The sequence below is a fragment of the Oncorhynchus keta genome, chromosome 19 (assembly GCF_023373465.1).
Source record: "Oncorhynchus keta strain PuntledgeMale-10-30-2019 chromosome 19, Oket_V2, whole genome shotgun sequence".
Lineage (NCBI taxonomy): Eukaryota > Metazoa > Chordata > Actinopteri > Salmoniformes > Salmonidae > Oncorhynchus > Oncorhynchus keta.
Genome location: NC_068439.1, coordinates 8,266,496 through 8,287,895, shown reverse-complemented (window position 1 = coordinate 8,287,895; position 21,400 = coordinate 8,266,496).

Here is a 21,400-nt window from a genome sequence, read left to right as displayed (position 1 = left end):
GCCGACCCATGTGAGAGATGAGGACTCTGTCTCAACCTTTAACTCTTTACTTCAGTGGGTCATATGATTGTGTGTAGTCTGGCCCAGGAGTGGGAAGGTGAACGGAAAGGCTCTGGAGCAACGAACCGCCCTTTCTGTCTCTGCCTGGTCGGTTCTCCTCTCTTCACTGGGATTCTCTGCCTCTAACCCTATTACAAGGGCTGAGTCACTGGCTTACTGGTGCTCTTTCATACCGTCCCTAGGAGGGGTGCGTCACTTGAGTGGGTTGAGTCACTGATGTGGTCTTCCTGTCTGGGTTGGCGCCCCCCCCCCTTGGGTTGTGCCGTGGATGAGATCTTTGTGGGCTATACTCTGCCTTGTCTCAGGATGGTAAGTTGGTGGTTGAAGATATCCCTGTAGTGGTGGGGGGCTGTGCTTTGGCAAAGTGGGTCTGGTTATATCCTTCCTGTTTGGCCCTGTCCGGGGGTATCATCGGATGGGGCCACAGTGTCTCCTGACCCCTCCTGTCTCAGCCTCCAGTATTTATGCTGCAGTAATTCATGTCGAGGGGGGCTAGAGTCAGGGTGTTATATCTGGAGTACTTCTCCTGTTTTTTCAGGTGTCCTGTGTGAATTTAAGTATGCTCTCTCTAATTCTCTCTTTCTCTCTATCGGAGGACCTGAGCCCGAGGACCATGCCTCAGGACTACCTGGCATGATGACTCCTTGCTGCCACCAGTCCACCTGGCCGTGCTGCTGCTCCAATTTCAACTGTTCTGCCTGTGATTATTATTATTATTTGACCATTCTGGTCATTTATGAACATTTGAACATCTTGGCCATGTTCTGTTATAATCTCCACCCGGCACAGCCAGAAGAGGACTGGCCACCCCTCATTGCCTGGTTCCTGTCTAGGTTTCTTCCTAGGTTTTGGCTTTTCTAGGGAGTTTTTCCTAGCCCCCGTGCTTCTACACCTGCATTGTTTGCTGTTTGGGGTTTTAGGCTGGGTTTCTGTACAGCACTTTGAGATATCAGCTGATGTACGAAGGGCTATATAAATACATTTGATTTGATTTGGTAGGTTGATTAATAACCTGAACCAGATTACAGTTACTGGTTAAAGTGAGAAGCTTCCTCTTCAGTGGACAGCTTGATGAAAACCAGTCAATAATCAGGTCCCCAAGACAGTAGACCTATCTTTTTACATCACATATAGTATCAAGTGTTTCAAACATAATTTTTAGATGCTGACTTTTCATACTTGGTGGCCTAAAGCAACACCTCAAAAGAAAAGGCTTTACAGTAGCTTGCGAAAGTATTCACCCCCCTTGGCATTTTCCCTATTTTTTTTACCTGAAATTAAATTTGATTATTGGGGGGGTTGTATTATTTGCTTTACACAACATGCCTACCACTTTGAAGATGCAAAATATTTTTATTGTGAAACAAACAAGAAATAAGACAATAAAAACAGATACCTTGAGCGTGCATAACTATTCACCCCCAAAGTCAATACTTTGTAGAGCCACCATTTGCAGCAATTACAGGTGCAGGTCTCTTGGGGTGTATCTTTATAAGCTTGGCACATCTAGCCAAACTGCTCCAGCTCCTTCAAGATGGGATGGGTTCCGCTACTGTACAGCAATCTTTAAATCATACCACAGATTCTCAATTGGATTGTTCTTTGATTAGCCCATTCCAACGCATTTAACCTGTTGATTCTACCACCTACTTTTTCGAACATTCTGTTAAAAATCGCGCAACATTTCAGTGCACTGCTACTCATGCCAGGAATATAGTATATGCATATGATTAGTACGTGTGGATAGAAAACACTCAGACGTTTCTAAAACTGGTTAAATCACGGCTGTGACTATAACAGAACGTGTGTTTCATCGAAAAGCACAGGAAAATCTGATCACTGAAAATTGGAAAATATATCAATGCGCCACTTGAATGTATTGTTGAATGGGAACCACATTACCTGGAGCCGAGATTGCAATTCCTACAGCTTCCACACGATGTCACCAGTCTTGTCAATTGCCTAGGCTTTGTTTCTTGGTCAAGCGAAGAAGAGACAGCCCATTTCTTCCGGTCTCCGCTGTTTTTTTCCTTGATCACACAGTCTTCATAGATCGATGCTATATATGGACCGATTTAATCGGAAAAAAATACCCAATAGTGATGTTTATGGCACATCTAGGAGTGCCAACAAAGAAGATCGTCAAAGGTAATGAATGTTTTATATTTTATTTCTGCATTTTGTGTAGCGCCGACTATGCTAATTATTTTGTTTACGTCCCCTGCGGGTCTTTAAGGGTGTTGCATGCTATCAGATAATAGCTTTTCATGCTTTCGCCGAAAAGCATTTTAAAAATCTGACTTGTTGGCTGGACTCACAACGAGTGTAGCTTTAATTCAGTACCCTGCATGTGTGTTTTAATGAACGTTTGAGTTTTAACGAGTGCTATTAGCATTTAGTGTAGCGCATTTGCATTTCCAGATGTCTAGATGGGACGCCTGCGTGTCGGGTCGACCTAAGAGGTTAAATGTTTCACCTTAAGACCTGTTCCCCTCAGGGAACTCCACCCCACCACCCCCCGTTCAGCTGGAAAGGTTGCGCAGGGAATTAAAAAATATTCTTTAGAAATATTTAACTTACACACATTAACAAGTCCAATACCTCAAATGAAAGATACACATCTTGTTCATCTACCCGTCATGTCAGATTTTAAAAATGTTTTACAGCGAAAACACAACATATATTTATGTTACACCACCACCAAATCAAAGAAAAAACACAGCCATTTTTTCCAGCTAAAGATAAAATCACAAAAGCTAGATTGGAGATAAAATTAATCACTAACCTTTTGAAAATCTTCATCAGATGACAGTCATATAACATGTTACACAGTAAATGTATGTTTTGTTCGATAATATGCATTTTTATATCCACAAATCTCAGTTTACATTGACGCCATGTTCAGAAATTCCTCCAAAATATCCGGAGGAATTATAGAAAGCTACGCCAGATAACAGAAATACTCATCTTAAACTTTGACTAAAGATACATGTTCTACATATAATTAAAGATACACTGGTTCTTAATGCAACCGCTGTGTCAGATTTTTTAAAAATGTTACGGAAAAAGCCTATGATGCAATAATCTGAGACGGCGCTCAGACGTAACCGCCATGTTGGAGTCAACAGAAATACAAAATTACAACATAAATATTCCCTTACCTTTGATGATCTTTCATTAGAATGTAGTGCAAGGAGTCCTAGTTCCACAATAAATCGTTGTTTTGTTCCATAATGTCCAAAACCAGTGTCCAAGTAGCTGCATTTGCTATCACTTTCAGCTCACGTGCCCAAAAACTGACTGCTGGTCCAAGATAACTCGCACAAAAACTTCCAAAATATATATTCCAGGTAGAATAAACTGGTCAAACTAAGTAGAGAATCAATCTTCAGGATGTTATTATCATATATATCCAATAACCTTCCAACCGGATCATACGTTTTCATCTGGAGCCAAATGGAACAACGGTAGCACCCACGGAGAAATGCGCCACAGGAAAATGGCATTCTGTTGGGACACTGATAATTTTCCCTCCCATTATTAGGTCAAAGTTCACAGCAAATCCTCCATTACACTTTCTACTGAATGAGGACATCTAGTGGGAGGTGTAGGAAGTGCTTCCAGATCCATATCTTGTTGGGAAAGGAAGGGGCGATGACGTCAAAGTTCCCCCAACTTTCAGAATTTCACTTCCTGTTTGGAATATTGCCTGCCCTATGAGTTCTGTTATACTCACAGACATAATTTAAACAGTTTTAGAAACTTCAGCGTGTTTTCTATCCAATAGTAATAATAATATGCATATATTAGCCATCTAGGACAGAGTTTGATGCAGTTCACTTTGGGCACGCAATTCATTCAAAGTGAAAATACTGCCCCCTATCCTCAACGAGGTTTACCACTCGAGTGTTGCTTTAGCAGTATGCTTAGGTTCATTATCATGCTGGAAGGTGAACCTCCGACTCAAATCTCTGGAAGACTGAAACAGGTTTCCTTGAAGCATTTCCTTGTATTTAGTGCTATCCATCATTCCTTCAATTCTGACCAGTTTCCTAGTCCCTGCCGATGAAAAACATCCCCACAGTGAAGCATGGTGGTGGCAGCATCATACCCCAAATGTTTAAAGACAGAGTATTTCACTTATAATTCGCTGTATCACAATTCTTGTCAGAAGTTTACATACGTTAAATTGACTGTGCCTTTAAACATCTTTGAAAATTCCAGAAAATTGTCATGGCTTTAGAAGCTTCTGATAGGGTAATTGACATCATTTGAGTCAATTGGAGGTGTACCTGTGGCTGTATTTCAAGGCCTACCTTCCACAAGTCTGGTTCATCCTTGGGAGCAATTTCCAAATGCCTGAAGGCACCACGTTCATCTGAACAAACAAAAGTATGCAAGTATTAACACCATGTGTCACGCCCTGGCCGTAGAGAGGCTTTAATTCTCTATTTTGGTTAGGCCAGGGTGTGACTAGGGTAGGCATTCTAGTTTCTTTATTTATATGTTTTCTGTTTCTATGTTTTGGCCGGGTATTGTTCTCAATCAGGGACAGCTGTCTATAGTTGTCTTTGATTGGGAACCATACTTAGGCAGCCTGTTTTGCCACCTTAGTTGTGGGTAGTTGTATTTGTTAGTGGCCTGTATAGCCCTAGTAAGCTTCACGTTTATTTTTGTTGGCGACATTAATAATAAAATAATTGTACGCTTACCACCATGCACCTTGGTCCGGTCATTTCCCTGACGACGTTCGTGACACCATGGGACCATGGAGCCGTCATACCGCTCAGGAAGGAGACGTGTTCTGTCTCCTAGAGATAAATGTACTTTGGTACTAAAAGTGCAAATCAACCCCAGAACAACAGCAAAGAACCTTATGAAGATGCCAGCTTGGCCCCAGTGACGTCCTGGGCCGGCCGTACGCACTACCCTCTGTAGCACCTTACAGTCAGCTGCCGAGCAATGGCAATACCAGGCGGTGATGCAATTGGTCAGGATGCTCTCGATGGTGCAACTGTAGAATGTTTGAGGATCTGGGGACCCATGCCAAATCTTTTCAATCTCCTGAGGGGTAAAAGGTTTCATCGTTGATCAGGCCTATCACTGTTGTGTCAGTATAACTTAGAACTCAGTGAAGAGCTTGGTGCGTTAAGTTGAAACCAAAGCTTGAATTGTGGCTTTTGTTAAAGAAAATCGCTTAAAGCAATTTGTTAGTTTAAAACGTTGTTGTTATTTCAAGGCTAAAGCCTGCCATTTAAGAAATCAATCATGAACCATTTGTGACTCACAACAGGCTGGCAGGACCTCTCAGCATTTCAACAACACATCAACAGCAGCACTTCAACAAGATGCAAATAAATGTTGCATTTAGGCAGCATGAAATTCGATATAGAATAAAATAATAATGAACCAAAAAATGCCTTATTAGGCTAGACAGTCATTCTAAAGTGTCTTATTAGGCTAGACAGTCATTCAGCAGTTCTACAGTGTCTTATTATGCTATAGAGCCATTCAACAGTGTCTTATTAGGCTAGACAGTCATTCTACATCGTCATTCTACAGGGTCTTATTAGGGTAGACAGTCATTCTACCGTGCCTTATTAGGTTAGACATTCATTCTACAGGGTCTTATTAGGTTAGACAGTCATTCTACAGTGTCTTATTAGGCTAGACAGTCATTCTACATCGTCATTCTACAGGGTCTTATTAGGGTAGACAGTCATTCTACCGTGCCTTATTAGGTTAGACATTCATTCTACAGGGTCTTATTAGGTTAGACAGTCATTCTACAGTGTCTTATTAGGCTAGACAGTCATTCTACAGGGTCTTATTTGGTTAGACAGTCATTCTACAGTGTCTTATTAGGCTAGACAGTCATTCTACAGTGTCTTATTAGGTTAGACAGTCATTCTACAGTGTCTTATTAGGTTAGACAGTCATTCTACCATGTCTTATTAGGTTAGACAGTCATTCTACAGTGTCTTATTAGGCTAGACAGTCATTCTACAGGGTCTTATTTGGTTAGACAGTCATTCTACAGTGTCTTATTAGGCTAGACAGTCATTCTACAGTGTCTTATTAGGTTAGACAGTCATTCTACACTCTCTTATTAGGCTAGAAAGTCATTCTACCATGTCTTATTAGGCTAGACAGTCATTCTATAGGGTCTTATTTGGTTAGACAGTCATTCTACAGTGTATTATTAGGCTAGACAGTCATTCTACAGTGTCTTATTAGGTTAGACAGTCATTCTACACTGTCTTATTAGGCTAGAAAGTCATTCTACCATGTCTTATTAGGTTAGACAGTCATTCTACAGTGTCTTATTAGGCTGGACAGTCATTCTACCGTGCCTTATTAGGTTAGACAGTCATTCATGAGTGTCTTATTATGCTAGATAGTCATTCTACCGTGCCTTGTTAGGCTAGACAGTCATTCAGTCATTCTACAGTGTCTTATTAGGCTAGGTAGCCATTCAGTCATTCTCCAGTGTCTTATTAGGCTAGGTAGCCATTCAGTCATTCTGCAGTGTCTTATTAGGCTAGACAGTCATTCAGTCATCCTACAGTGTCTTATTAGGCTAGACAGTCATTCTGCTGTGCCTTTGAATTCCCTTTTAGAAACAGGAGTTTGGCCAGTCTTTGGTTTGAGGATCATGTGGTGAGCTATACCTGCCTAGTTCATTCATTTAGCCTAGCAGATGCTCTTATATCAACATGCCCTGATCACAGTAAACTTCTCTTTTGTAACAACAATATCATTGGAATAGATAGAATACATTAGAAAATGATAATTTCCTGTGTTCTCTCTCTCTCTCTCCCTTCCACAAGACCTAATGATTTGCTCTCTCTCTCCCTTCCACAAGACCTAATGATTTGCTCTCTCTCTCCCTTCCACAAGACCTAATGATTTGCTCTCTCTCTCCCTTCCACAAGACCTAATGATTTGTTCTCTCTCTCCCTTCCACAAGACCTAATGATTTGTTCTCTCTCTCCCTTCCACAAGACCTAATGATTTGTTCTCTCTCTCTCCCTTCCACAAGACCTAATGATTTGTTCTCTCTCTCCCTTCCACAAGACCTAATGATTTGTTCTCTCTCTCCCTTCCACAAGACCTAATGATTTGTTCTCTCTCTCTCCCTTCCATAAGACCTAATGATTTGTTCTCTCTCTCTCCCTTCCACAAGACCTAATGATTTGTTCTCTCTCTCCCTTCCACAAGACCTAATGATTTGTTCTCTCTCTCCCCCTTCCACAAGACCTAATGATTTGTTCTCTCTTTCTCTCCCTTCCATAAGACCTAATGATTTGTTCTCTCTCTCTCTCCCTTCCACAAGACCTAATGATTTGTTCTCTCTTTCTCTCTCCCTTCCATAAGACCTAATGATTTGTTCTCTCTCTCTCTCTCCCTTCCACAAGACCTAATGATTTGTTCTCTCTTTCTCTCTCCCTTCCATAAGACCTAATGATTTGTTCTCTCTCTCTCTCTCCCTTCCATAAGACCTAATGATTTGTTCTCTCTCTCTCTCTCCCTTCCACAAGACCTAATGATTTGTTCTCTCTCTCTCTCTCCCTTCCACAAGACCTAATGATTTGTGACGTTAAACAACAAATTGCTTTTTTCCCCCTTGAATTCATTGATGATCAGATAATTCATTTGTAACCGGTTCTGTTGCCTGACATTTTTTACAGTTTGATAGACAATTTCATCACATTTTCTTTAAACACTACTACTGCATAGAAATCCCCAAAACGCATCCGTTGCTGTAGCGTGTTCCCATCGTCTCTGTTGAGGGTATTTAAACTGATTCTGCTCGTCTCCGGTCATGTTACAAATGACGTACAATTGCACGAAATGCATTTATAAAAAGGCAACAAAAAAATCTCGCAAGCGCAAATAAGATGATAGATTTACGTAGTGCTTTTATCATAAATTGTGTATTTTCACCTATAGACTTGTCCTCGGTGGTCTGTGAATCCACAACCTTCTGGCTACTTTGCCATGTAAATGCTTACAAAATAAAGAACATTTCTCAAACTACAATTCCAAGGCTTTGGTCTGAGGCTCAACCGTAGGCTTGTTCTCTGCTTTCCTCTTGATGTGTTAATTATTCTTTTGGGTATAGGGAAGGGTCACTTGTTGTTGTTTTTTCAAGCATTCAGGGAGGGTCAGGTAAAAATATATTTTACTGAAGGGGGGGCCATCCATTTTAATTTCATTTAGGTCTGATTTCCCCCAGGTGTCCCTCATAATAAATAACATACAGTCCATTACCATACTCTCTCTCCTCCCTCACCTCCCCTCCCCTGCCTCCTCCTTCACTCCCTTCCTTCCTTCCTGCCTCCTTTCCCTCCCTCCCCCCTTCCTTCCTGCCTTCCTTCCCTCCCTCTCTCCCTTTCCTCCCTGGTTCCTTCCTCCCTCTCTCCCTTCCTTCCTGCCTCTTCCTTCCTGCCTCCCTTCTTCCTCCCTCTCCCCCTTCCTCCCTACCTCCTCTCTCTTCCCTCCTTGCCTCCTTCCTCCCTCCCTCCCTCCCCTTTCCTCCCTGGTTCCTTCCCTCCCTCTCCCCTTCCTTCCTGCCTCCTTCCCTCCCTTCTTCTCCCTCTCCCTTCTTTCCTCCCTTGTTCCTTCACTCCCTCTCTCCCCTTCCTTCCTGCCTTCTTCCCTTCCCTCCCTTCCTTCCTGCCTTCTTCCCTCCCTCTCTCCCTTCCTTCCTGCCTCCTTCCTGCCTTCTTCCCTTTCCTCCCTCTCCCCCTCTCCCCCCTTCCTACCTGCCTCCTTCCCTCCTCCCTCTCCCTTTCCTCCCTGGTTCCTTCACTCCCTCTCTCCCTTCCTTCCTGCCTCCTTCTCCTTCTTCCCCTCCCTCTCCCCCTTCCTCCCTACCTCCTCTCCCCTTCCACCTTGCCTCTTTACTTCCCTCCCTCCCCCTCCCTCTCCCCTTTCCTCCCCTGGTTCCTTCCCTCCCTCTCCCCCTTCCTACCTGCCTCCTTCCCTCCCTTCCTCCCTCTCCCCTTTCCTCCTCCTGGTTCCTTCCTCCCTCTCTCCCTTCCTTCCTTCCTCCTTCCCTCCCTCTCTCCCTCCTTCTTCCTTCCTGCCTCCTTCCTGCCTTCTTCCCTCCCTCTCCCCCTTCCTACCTGCCTCCTTCCCTCCCTCCCCTCCCTCTCCCCTTTCCTCCCTGGTTCCTTCCACCCCTCTCTTCCCTTCCTTCCTGCCTCCTTCCCTCCCTCCCTCTCCCCTTCCTTCCTGCCTTCTTCCCTCCCTTCCCTCCCTCTCCCCTTTCCTCCCTTCTTCCTTCCTTCCCCTCTCCCCCCCTTCCTTCCTTCCCCTTCTTCCCTCCCTCTCTCCCTTCCTTCCTGCCTCCTTCCTGCCTTCTTCCCTCCCTCTCCCCCTTCCTTCCTGCCTCCTTCCCTCCCTCTCCCCCTTCCTTCCTTCCTGCCTCCTTCCCTCCCTCTCTCCCTTCCTTCCTGCCTCCTTCCTGCCTCCTTCCCTCCCTCTCTCCCTTCCTTCCTGCCTCCTTCTTCCCTCCCTCTCCCCCTTCCTCTCTACCTCCTCTCCCCTTCCACCTTGCCTCTTTACCTCCCTCCCTCTCCCCTTTCCTCCCTGGTTCCTTCACTCCCTCTCCCCCTTCACTCCCTCTCCCCCTTCCCTCCCTCTCCCCCTTCCTACCTGCCTCCTTCACTCCCTCCCTGCCCCCTTCCCTCCCTCTCCCCATACATAGTGTTGAAATGGCCTCTCACAGCCTCACATAGCTAATGGGAGATGTCATGGGGAAAATGTTCTGTCACACATGGTAGAGTCGTTGTGAGTCTTTGAGAAAGGTGACTTGGACTCAAATAATCCTCTGAGCAATTCAACGGTCTATTGCAGTTCACAAAGGGGTTCTTTACTCTTTGAGTGATCAGTAAAACGTATTGTGGGAAGCTTGTGGAAGGCTACCCGAAACGTTTGACCCAAGTGAATCATTGTAAAGGCAACGCTACCAAATACTAATTGTGTATGTAAACTTCTGACCCACTGGGAATGTGATGAAAGAAATAAAAGCTGAAATAAATCATTCTCTCTACTATTACTCTGACATTTCACATGTTTTAAATTAAAGTGTTGATCCTAACTGACCTAAGACAGGGAATTTTTACACAGATTAAAAATCAAGAATTGTTCAACAAAACTGAGTTTAAATGTATTTGGCTAAAGTGTATGCAAACTTCTGACTTCAACTGTATGTGATGAAGTTTGTTGCGAAAGATTCACTGATGGCCTTGTGAGAACTGTGAACTAAATCAGTGGTTCTGATATTCTCTCCTCAGGGACCCCCTCAGGGACCCCCTCATGGACCCCCTCAGGGACCCCCTCATGGACCCCCTCAGGGACCCCCTCATGGACCCCCCTCATGGACCCCCTCAGGGACCCCCTCATGGACGCCCCTCATGGACCCCCTCGGGGATCCCAGCAGAATAATACAGCTATTAAACCAGAATAAAACAAATAATGTACATGGTACTATTAAAAAACCTTTGAGATTGAGAAAGGTTGTTTAATGAACCCTCTAGGTCGAATTTGAACTTGAATAAAGGGTTCTATATTGAACCATACTCTAGGTCGAATTTGAACTTGAATAAAGGGTTCTATATTGCACAAAAAGAGTTGAAACCATCTGGAATTATGTTATGGTGAACTTCAATAAATTCTATTAATGGTTCTATATTGCACAAAGGAAAGGGTTATTTAAACCATATGGGTTTAATTATGTTATGGTGCTGTCAAAGAACATTCTATGGTTACTCATGGTTCTTTATAAATCTTAGGAAAGGGTTATTTACATAAGCAAAACAACAAACGGATGGAAACCTTTAAGCCTTCGTCATGTATCAGTTTGCAGAGGTGAGGACGGAGTCAGGCGCAGGACACAGAACTCAGTTAAATAACGTACTTTACTCTGAAAAAATACTCAACCATGAATTGCACGCAGGGAAAACACACCATAACACAGAAGACTGACAACACTAGACAAAGGAACAAACATGCAAAAAACATTGTGGGAACCAGAGGGTTAAATAGGGAAGTGATAATAACGTAATGGGAACCAGGTTGTGTACAATCAAGACAAAACAAATGGAAAAAGAAACGTAGATCGGGTGGCAGAGTGAAAGCCGGTGACGACGACCTCCGAACCCCGCCCGAACAAGGAGGGGCACCAACTTTGGCGGAAGTCGTGACATTAATAGTGGGAACGTAGTTCTTTATAGAACCTTAATTATAGCCCCATACAGGTTTAATATAGAACCTTATCAACGTAGTTCTTTATAGAACCTTAGGAAAAGGTTCTTTATAGCCCCATACAGGTTTAATATAGAACCTTATCAACGTAGTTCTTTATAGAACCTTAGGAAAAGGTTCTTTATAGCCCCATAATTGTTTAATATAGAACCTTATCAACGTAGTTCTTTATAGCCCCATAAGTGTTTAATATAGAACCTTATCAACGTAGTTTTTTATAGAACCTTAAAAAAAAGATTCCATATAGCACCAAAAAGGGTTCCGTGATAGTTACAAGCCAAATAACCCTTATTTTGGTACCAGATAAAACCATTTGTTTTTTAGTGTATTCAATACAAATGGCTGCTTTCTCCGTGGACTTGCTCCCAATTATGCTGTGTGTGTGTGTGTGTGTGTGTGTGTGTGTGTGTGTGTGTGTGTGTGTGTGTGTGTGTGTGTGTGTGTGTGTGTGTGTGTGTGTGTGTGTGTGTGTGTATTGTGTGTGTATTGTGTTGTGTTGTGTGTGTGTAGGCATGTGTGCTCATACCTGTAAGATATACATGACTAAGAAAGGAATGAAACTAATCGATAATCAAAAGAATGTATTTTCCATCTGAAGAGGCTTAACTTCAGCCCGAGGCTGGAATCACACCGACTTGTTTTACATATATAGTGAGAGAGTGCATTTATAGTGCATTTCTTTCCTCTAGAAAGTTATGTGAATAACAATCATTTATTTTCAAGCAACAGAAACAGTGATGTGTGCTAAATGGCACCCTATTTCCCCATATAGAGCACTACTTTCTACCAGAGCTCTAGTCAAATGTAGTGCACTACTTTCTACCAGAGCTCTAGTCAAATGTAGTGCACTACTTTCTACCAGAGCTCTAGTCAAATGTAGTGCACTACTTTCTACCAGAGCTCTAGTCAAATGTAGTGCACTACTTTCTACCAGAGCTCTAGTCAAATGTAGTGCACTACTTTCTCCCAGAGCTCTAGTCAAATGTAGTGCACTACTTTCTACCAGAGCTCTAGTCAAATGTAGTGCACTACTTTCTACCAGAGCTCTAGTCAAATGTAGTGCACTACTTTCTACCAGAGCTCTAGTCAAATGTAGTGCACTACTTTCTACCAGAGCTCTAGTCAAATGTAGTGCACTACTTTCTACCAGAGCTCTAGTCAAATGTAGTGCACTCATTTCTCCCAGAGCTCGAGTCAAATGTAGTGCACTACTTTCTACCAGAGCTCGAGTCAAATGTAGTGCACTACTTTCTACCAGAGCTCTAGTCAAATGTAGTGCACTACTTTCTACCAGAGCTCTAGTCAAATGTAGTGCACTACTTTCTACCAGAGCTCTAGTCAAATGTAGTGCACTACTTTCTACCAGAGCTCGAGTCAAATGTAGTGCACTACTTTCTACCAGAGCTCTAGTCAAATGTAGTGCACTACTTTCTACCAGAGCTAGAGTCAAATGTAGTGCACTACTTTCTACCAGAGCTCTAGTCAAATGTAGTGCACTACTTTCTCCCAGAGCTCGAGTCAAATGTAGTGCACTACTTTCTACCAGAGCTCTAGTCAAATGTAGTGCACTACTTTCTACCAGAGCTCTAGTCAAATGTAGTGCACTACTTTCTCCCAGAGCTCTAGTCAAATGCAGTGCAATACTTTCTACCAGAGCTCTAGTCAAATGTAGTGCACTACTTTCTCCCAGAGCTCGAGTCAAATGTAGTGCACTACTTTCTACCAGAGCTCGAGTCAAATGTAGTGCACTACTTTCTACCAGAGCTCTAGTCAAATGTAGTGCACTCCTTTCTCGCAGAGCTCGAGTCAAATGTAGTGCACTACTTTCTACCAGAGCTCGAGTCAAATGTAGTGCACTACTTTCTACCAGAGCTCTAGTCAAATGTAGTGCACTACTTTCTACCAGAGCTCTAGTCAAATGTAGTGCACTACTTTCTCCCAGAGCTCTAGTCAAATGTAGTGCACTACTTTCTACCAGAGCTCGAGTCAAATGTAGTGCACTACTTTCTACCAGAGCTCTAGTCAAATGTAGTGCACTACTTTCTACCAGAGCTCGAGTCAAATGTAGTGCACTCATTTCTCGCAGAGCTCGAGTCAAATGTAGTGCACTACTTTCTACCAGAGCTCGAGTCAAATGTAGTGCACTACTTTCTACCAGAGCTCTAGTCAAATGTAGTGCACTCCTTTCTCCCAGAGCTCAAGTCAAATGTAGTGCACTACTTTCTCCCAGAGCTCTAGTCAAATGTAGTGCACTACTTTCTACCAGAGCTCGAGTCAAATGTAGTGCACTACTTTCTCCCAGAGCTCGAGTCAAATGTAGTGCACTACTTTCTCCCAGAGCTCTAGTCAAATGTAGTGCACTACTTTCTACCAGAGCTCTAGTCAAATGTAGTTCACTACTTTCTACCAGAGCTCTAGTCAAATGTAGTGCACTACTTTCTACCAGAGCTCTAGTCAAATGTAGTGCACTACTTTCTACCAGAGCTCTAGTCAAATGTAGTGCACTACTTTCTACCAGAGCTCTAGTCAAATGTAGTGCACTACTTTCTACCAGAGCTCTAGTCAAATGTAGTGCACTACTTTCTCCCAGAGCTCGAGTCAAATGTAGTGCACTACTTTCTACCAGAGCTCTAGTCAAATGTAGTGCACGAGGAAGGCAGTAGGGAGCCATCTGGGACACACAGGGGTTTTGCTGACTGTTTCGCTGTATCAGCTCTACCTAAGGAGTATCAGGTGGATTGAATATATTTGAACTGAACTGCGAGATAATCAAAACATGTCTAATCTTCAATAAGTGATATTGATTATAGTTATTAGTGTGAGTAGTAGTGAAGTATCCCTTCCCATTACCACTCATTGGGTTCTGAAATACCATTCACTCTGTGATGTCACCTACTGTAACTTACACTCACTGTGCTCTATTGTCTCCACTTCCTGTTTGACTGATTACTCCATGAAGTCCACCTATGAAACACACACTAGTTCTATTTACTAGTTCATTACCTTGGTTTCTATGCCCGTAGGTTATCAGAAACTTTGTAATAAAATCACACGAAATCATCAGTATACAGACATGAATGAATTATAATGCTCGATCGATTTCCACACCCTTGTTGAACATTAGTGTGGGTTACCCCATTCCTGTCTCTAATGTCTTAACGGCTATACAACCAGGGAACCCGTGTCTCACATGGCACCGTATTAACTATAGGCCCATGGTAAAATGTATTGCACTATGTAGGGAACAGGATAGTATTTGAGACACAAGGAGACATCATTCTGTCAGTCTGTCACTAACACAGTGATATACACAGGACAGAGGAGTCGCTATCATCTGTCACTAACACAGTGATATACACAGGACAGAGAGACAGGAGTCCCTATCAGTCTGTCACTAACACAGTGATATACACAGGACATAGAGACAGGAGTCCCTATCAGTCTATCACTAACACAGTGATATACACAGGACATAGACAGTGTCAGGAGTCCCTATCAGTCTGTCACTAACACAGTGATATACAGAAGATGAGGCAGGACAGACGGTGTATTTAATGAAGTAAAAGTCCTTCAGGAAAACATGTAACTCAGTCTTCCACAAGAACAAAGGTAATCACAAAAGGTAAATCACAGGTGGTAGGTATAGCATAAAAAGCCTCAAAAGATACTCAAAAATAAATAAACAGAACAAAAAACAGGAGTCCACTATCATCTGTCACTAAACACAGAGCAAAGAACTGATATTTAAATACAATCAGGACAGAGGCACAGGTGCAAATAATACTATCAGTCTGTCACTAATGGGGGCACAGTGATATAAACACAGGACATACAGACAGGAGTCCCTATCAGTCTGTCACTAACACAGTGATATACACAGGACAGAGAGACAGTCCCTATCAGTCTGTCACTAACACAGTGATATACACAGGACATAGGAGTCCCTATCAGTCTGTCACTAACACAGTGATATACACAGGACAGAGGAGTCCCTATCAGTCTGTCCTAACACAGTGATATACACAGGACATAGACAGTGTCAGGACCCGGTTACAGTCTGTCACTAACACAGTGACCAGGGTCTCCGGTGTGAGAAACAGTCACTTAACCAACTGAGCCAGGAATAGTCAGCAGAAGCCAGAAGATGAGGCAGACACAGCAGTACTTGAGACAGGTGTATTTAATGAAGTAAAAAGTGAAGTCCTTCAGGAAAACATGTAACTCCACAACCTCAAAAGGAATTCCACAAGAACAAAGGTAATCCTCCAAGACAAAAGGTAAATCCACAAGGTGGTAGGTATAGCATAAAAAGCCTCAAAAGATACTCAAAAATAAATAAACAAGAACAAAAAACAGAATTCCACAAGAGAGTCCACCGGGATCAACAAGAGTTCACTGAATACTAGGGCCGGGTGCTAACATACAAACACAGAGCAAAGAACAGAGGAAAACAAAGGGTTTAAATACAATCAGGGGAAACGAGGCACAGGTGCAAATAATAATGGGGATCAAGGGAAAACAAAAGGTCAAAAGGCACAATGGGGGCATCTAGTGACCAAAAACCGGAACAACCCTGGCCAAATCCTGACAGACAGGAGTCAATATCAGTCTGTCACTAACACAGTGATATACACAGGACAGAGGAGTCCCTATCAGTCTGTCACTAACACAGTGATATACACAGGACAGAGGAGTCCCTATCAGTCTGTCACTAACACAGTGATATACACAGGACAGAGGAGTCCCTATCAGTCTGTCACTAACACAGTGATATACACAGGACAGAGGAGTCCCTATCAGTCTGTCACTAACACAGTGATATACACAGGACAGAGGAGTCCCTATCAGTCTGTCACTAACACAGTGATTGATATACACAGAACAGAGGAGTCCCTATCAGTCTGTCACTAACACAGTGATTGATATACACAGAACAGAGGAGTCCCTATCAGTCTGTCACTAACACAGTGATATACACAGGACAGAGGAGTCCCTATCAGTCTGTCACTAACACAGTGATATACACAGGACAGAGGAGTCCCTATCAGTCTGTCACTAACACAGTGATATACACAGGACAGAGGAGTCCCTATCAGTCTGTCACTAACACAGTGATATACACAGGACAGAGGAGTCCCTATCAGTCTGTCACTAACACACTGATATACACAGGACAGAGAGACAGGAGTCCCTATCAGTCTGTCACTAACACAGTGATATACACAGGACAGAGGAGTCCCTATCAGTCTGTCACTAACACAGTGATATACACAGGACAGAGGAGTCCCTATCAGTCTGTCACTAACACAGTGATATACACAGGACAGAGGAGTCTGTCACTAACATCACAGGACAGTCTGTCACTAACACAGTGATATACACAGGACAGAGGAGTCCCTATCAGTCTGTCACTAACACAGTGATATACACAGGACAGAGGAGTCCCTATCAGTCTGTCACTAACACAGTGATATACACAGGACAGAGGAGTCCCTATCAGTCTGTCACTAACACAGTGATTGATATACACAGAACAGAGGAGTCCCTATCAGTCTGTCACTAACACAGTGATTGATATACACAGAACAGAGGAGTCCCTATCAGTCTGTCACTAACACAGTGATATACACAGGACAGAGGAGTCCCTATCAGTCTGTCACTAACACAGTGATTGATATACACAGAACAGAGGAGTCCCTATCAGTCTGTCACTAACACAGTGATATACACAGGACAGAGGAGTCCCTATCAGTCTGTCACTAACACAGTGATATACACAGGACAGAGGAGTCCCTATCAGTCTGTCACTAACACAGTGATATACACAGGACAGAGGAGTCCCTATCAGTCTGTCACTAACACAGTGATATACACAGGACAGAGGAGTCCCTATCAGTCTGTCACTAACACAGTGATATACACAGGACAGAGGAGTCCCTATCAGTCTGTCACTAACACAGTGATATACACAGGACAGAGGAGTCCCTATCAGTCTGTCACTAACACAGTGATATACACAGGACAGAGGAGTCCCTATCAGTCTGTCACTAACACACTGATATACACAGGACAGAGGAGTCCCTATCAGTCTGTCACTAACACACTGATCCACCTTCGGGGGACCTGAGAGCTTATTGAACAAATCTCCTCTAATGCCTCGCTGGATGTTTCAAAAGGCTCTGGCATTACCCAGACCTGAGAAGAAGATGAATTACTATTATGACATCACTGAGGGGAGGAGGATAGAGTGTGTTTGTGACATCACAGGGTTAGAAGTTTGTGATGACAGAGAGTGGTTCATGGCATCCTATATGTGAGATGAGAGACAAAGGGTTGGCGACATCACAGATGACTATTTGTGACAAATAATGATTTATTATGACATAATTGAAAACAGTTTGACATTGCAGAGAGCGATTTATTATGACATCACAGAGTGTGGTTTGTGACATTGGTTTATTATGGACATTTATTTACTAAGACAAAACCGAGGGGAGTGGATTGAAAATATCACTATCGGTGTTCTTCCGACTGTGAAAATAACCGGCACTCAAAAGTTTAGTACATTTGGCTCAATTTGACTTCCTGTATGTAAGTCGAAGTCCTCTACCTCTACCTCTCTCTACCTCTCTCTACCTCTCTCTCTACCTCTACCTCTCTCTACCTCTCTCTCTACCTCTCTCTACCTCTCTCTACCTCTCTCTCTACCTCTACCTCTCTCTACCTCTCTCTCTCTCCTCTCTACCTCTCTACCTCTCTCTCTCTCTCTACCTCTCTCTACCTCTCAATACCTCTCTCTCTCTCTCTCTACCTCTCTCTACCTCTACCTCTCTCTACCTCTCTCTCTCTCTCTCTACCTCTCTCTACCTCTCTCTACCTCTCCCTCTACCTCTCTCTACCTCTCTCTACCTACAGCTCTACCTCTCTCTACCTCTCTCTACCTCTCTCTACCTCTCTCTACCTCTACCTCTCTCTACCTCTCTCTACCTCTAGCTCTACCTCTCTCTATCTCTAACGCTCTCTACCTCTAGCTCTACCTCTCTCTATCTCTACCTCTCTCTAGCTCTCTCTACCTCTACCTCTACCTCTCTCAACCTCTCTCTACCTCTAGCTCTACCTCTCTCTACCTCTCTCCACCTCTTTCTATCTCTCTTTCTATCTCTCTACCTCTACCTCTCTCTACCTCTCTCTACCTCTCTTTCTACCTCTCTCTACCTCTACCGCTCTACCTCTCTCTACCTCTATCTCTCTCTCTACCTCTCTTTCTACCTCTCTCTACCTCTACCTCTCTCTCTACCTCTCTTTCTACCTCTCTCTACCTCTACCTCTCTCTCTACCTCTCTCTACCTCTACCTCTCTTTCTACCTCTCTCTACCTCTACCTCTCTCTACCTCTCTTTCTACCTCTACCTCTACCTCTCTTTCGACCTCTCTCTACCTCTACCTCTCTCTCTACCTCTACCTCTACCTCTCTCTCAACCTCTACCTCTAACTCTCTCTACCTCTACCTCTCTACCTCTACCTCTGCTCTCTCTCGACCTCTACCTCTCTCTCTCTACCACTACCTCTACCTCTCTCTCTACCTCTACCTCTCTTTCAACCTCTCTTTCTATCTCTCTCTACCTCTACCTCACTCTCTACCTCTCTCTACCTCTACCTCTCTCAACCTCTACCTCTCTCTCTACCTCTCTCTCTACCTCTACCTCTCTCTCTACCTCTCTCTCTACCTCTACCTCTCTCTCTACCTCTACCTCTACCTCTGCTCTACCTCTACCTCTACCTCTCTCTACCTCTACCTCTCTACCTCTACCTCACCTCTCTACCTCTCTCTACCTCTACCTCTCTCAACCTCTACCTCTACCTCTCCCTCTCTCTCTACCTCTACCTCTCTCTACCTCTACCTCTACCTCTACCTCTACCTCTACCTCTCTCTCTACCTCTCTCTCTACCTCTACCTCGACCTCTACCTCTACCTCTGCTCTCTCTCTACCTCTACCACTACCTTTCTCTCTCTACCTCTACCTTTCTCTCTATCTCTACCTCTCTCTCTCTACCTTTCTCTCTCTATCTCTCACTCTCTACCTCTCTTTCTCTACCTCTACCTCTCTACCGCTCTCTCTACCTCTACCTCTCTCTATATATCTCTCTCTCTCTACCTCTACCTCTCTCTCTATCTCTCTACCTCACTACCTCTCTCTCTCTCTACCTCTAACTCCACCTCTCTCTACCTCTACCTCTCTCTCTATATCTCTCTCTCTACCTCTACCTCTCTCTACCTCTCTCTCTCTCTCCTCTACCTCTACCTCTCTCCCTACCTCTACCTCTCGCTATATATATATCTCTCTCTCTACCTCTACCTCTCTCTACTTCTACCTCTCTCTCTCTCTACCTCTACCTCTCTCTATATATATCTCTCTCTCTACCTCTACCTCTATCTCTCTACCTCTCTACCTCTCTCTCTCTCTCTCTACCTCTACCTCCACCTCTCTCAACCTCTACCTCACTCTCTCTATCTCTCTCTCTCTCTCTCTACCTCCACCTCTCTCTACCTCTACCTCTCTCTCTCTATATCTCTCTCTCTACCTCTGCTCTCTCTCTACCTCTACCACTACATTTCTCTCTCTACCTCTACCTTTCTCTCTCTCTCTACCTCTCTCTCTCTACCTTTCTCTCTCTACCTCTCTCTCTCTACCTTTCTCTCTCTCTACCTCTCTCTCTCTTTCTACCTCTCTCTACCTCTACCTCTCTCTACCTCTCTTTCTACCTACATTTACATTTACATTTAAGTCATTTAGCAGACGCTCTTATCCAGAGCGACTTACAAATTGGTGCATTCACCTTATGACATACAGTGGAACAGTCACTTTACAATAGTGCATCTAAATCTTAAAAGGGGGGGGGGGTGAGAAGGATTACTTATCCTATCCTAGGTATTCCTTGAAGAGGTGGGGTTTCAGGTGTCTCCGGAAGGTGGTGATTGACCCCGCTGTCCTGGCGTCGTGAGGGAGTTTGTTCCACCATTGGGGGGCCAGAGCAGCGAACAGTTTTGACTGGGCTGAGCGGGAACTGTACTTCCTCAGTGGTAGGGAGGCGAGCAGGCCAGAGGTGGATGAACGCAGTGCCCTTGTTTGGGTGTAGGGCCTGATCAGAGCCTGGAGGTACTGAGGTGCCGTTCCCCTCACAGCTCCGTAGGCAAGCACCATGGTCTTGTAGCGGATGCGAGCTTCAACTGGAAGCCAGTGGAGAGAGCGGAGGAGCGGGGTGACGTAAGAGAACTTGGGAAGGTTGAACACCAGACGGGCTGTGGCGTTCTGGATGAGTTGTAGGGGTTTAATGGCACAGGCAGGGAGCCCAGCCAACAGCGAGTTGCAGTAGTCCAGACGGGAGATGACAAGTGCCTGGATTAGGACCTGCGCCGCTTCCTGTGTGAGGCAGGGTCGTACTCTGCGGATGTTGTAGAGCATGAACCTACAGGAACGGGCCACCGCCTTGATGTTAGTTGAGAACGACAGGGTGTTGTCCAGGATCACGCCAAGGTTCTTAGCGCTCTGGGAGGAGGACACAATGGAGTTGTCAACCGTGATGGCGAGATCATGGAACGGGCAGTCCTTCCCGGGAGGAAGAGCAGCTCCGTCTTGCCGAGGTTCAGCTTGAGGTGGTGATCCGTCATCCACACTGATATGTCTGCCAGACATGCAGAGATGCGATTCGCCACCTGGTCATCAGAAGGGGAAAGGAGAAGATTAATTGTGTGTCGTCTGCATAGCAATGATAGGAGAGACCATGTGAGGTTATGACAGAGCCAAGTGACTTGGTGTATAGCGAGAATAGGAGAGGGCCTAGAACAGAGCCCTGGGGGACACCAGTGGTGAGAGCGTGTGGTGAGGAGACAGATTCTCGCCACGCCACCTGGTAGGAGCGACCTGTCAGGTAGGACGCAATCCAAGCGTGGGCCGCGCCGGAGATGCCCAACTCGGAGAGGGTGGAGAGGAGGATCTGATGGTTCACAGTATCGAAGGCAGCCGATAGGTCTAGAAGGATGAGAGCAGAGGAGAGAGAGTTAGCTT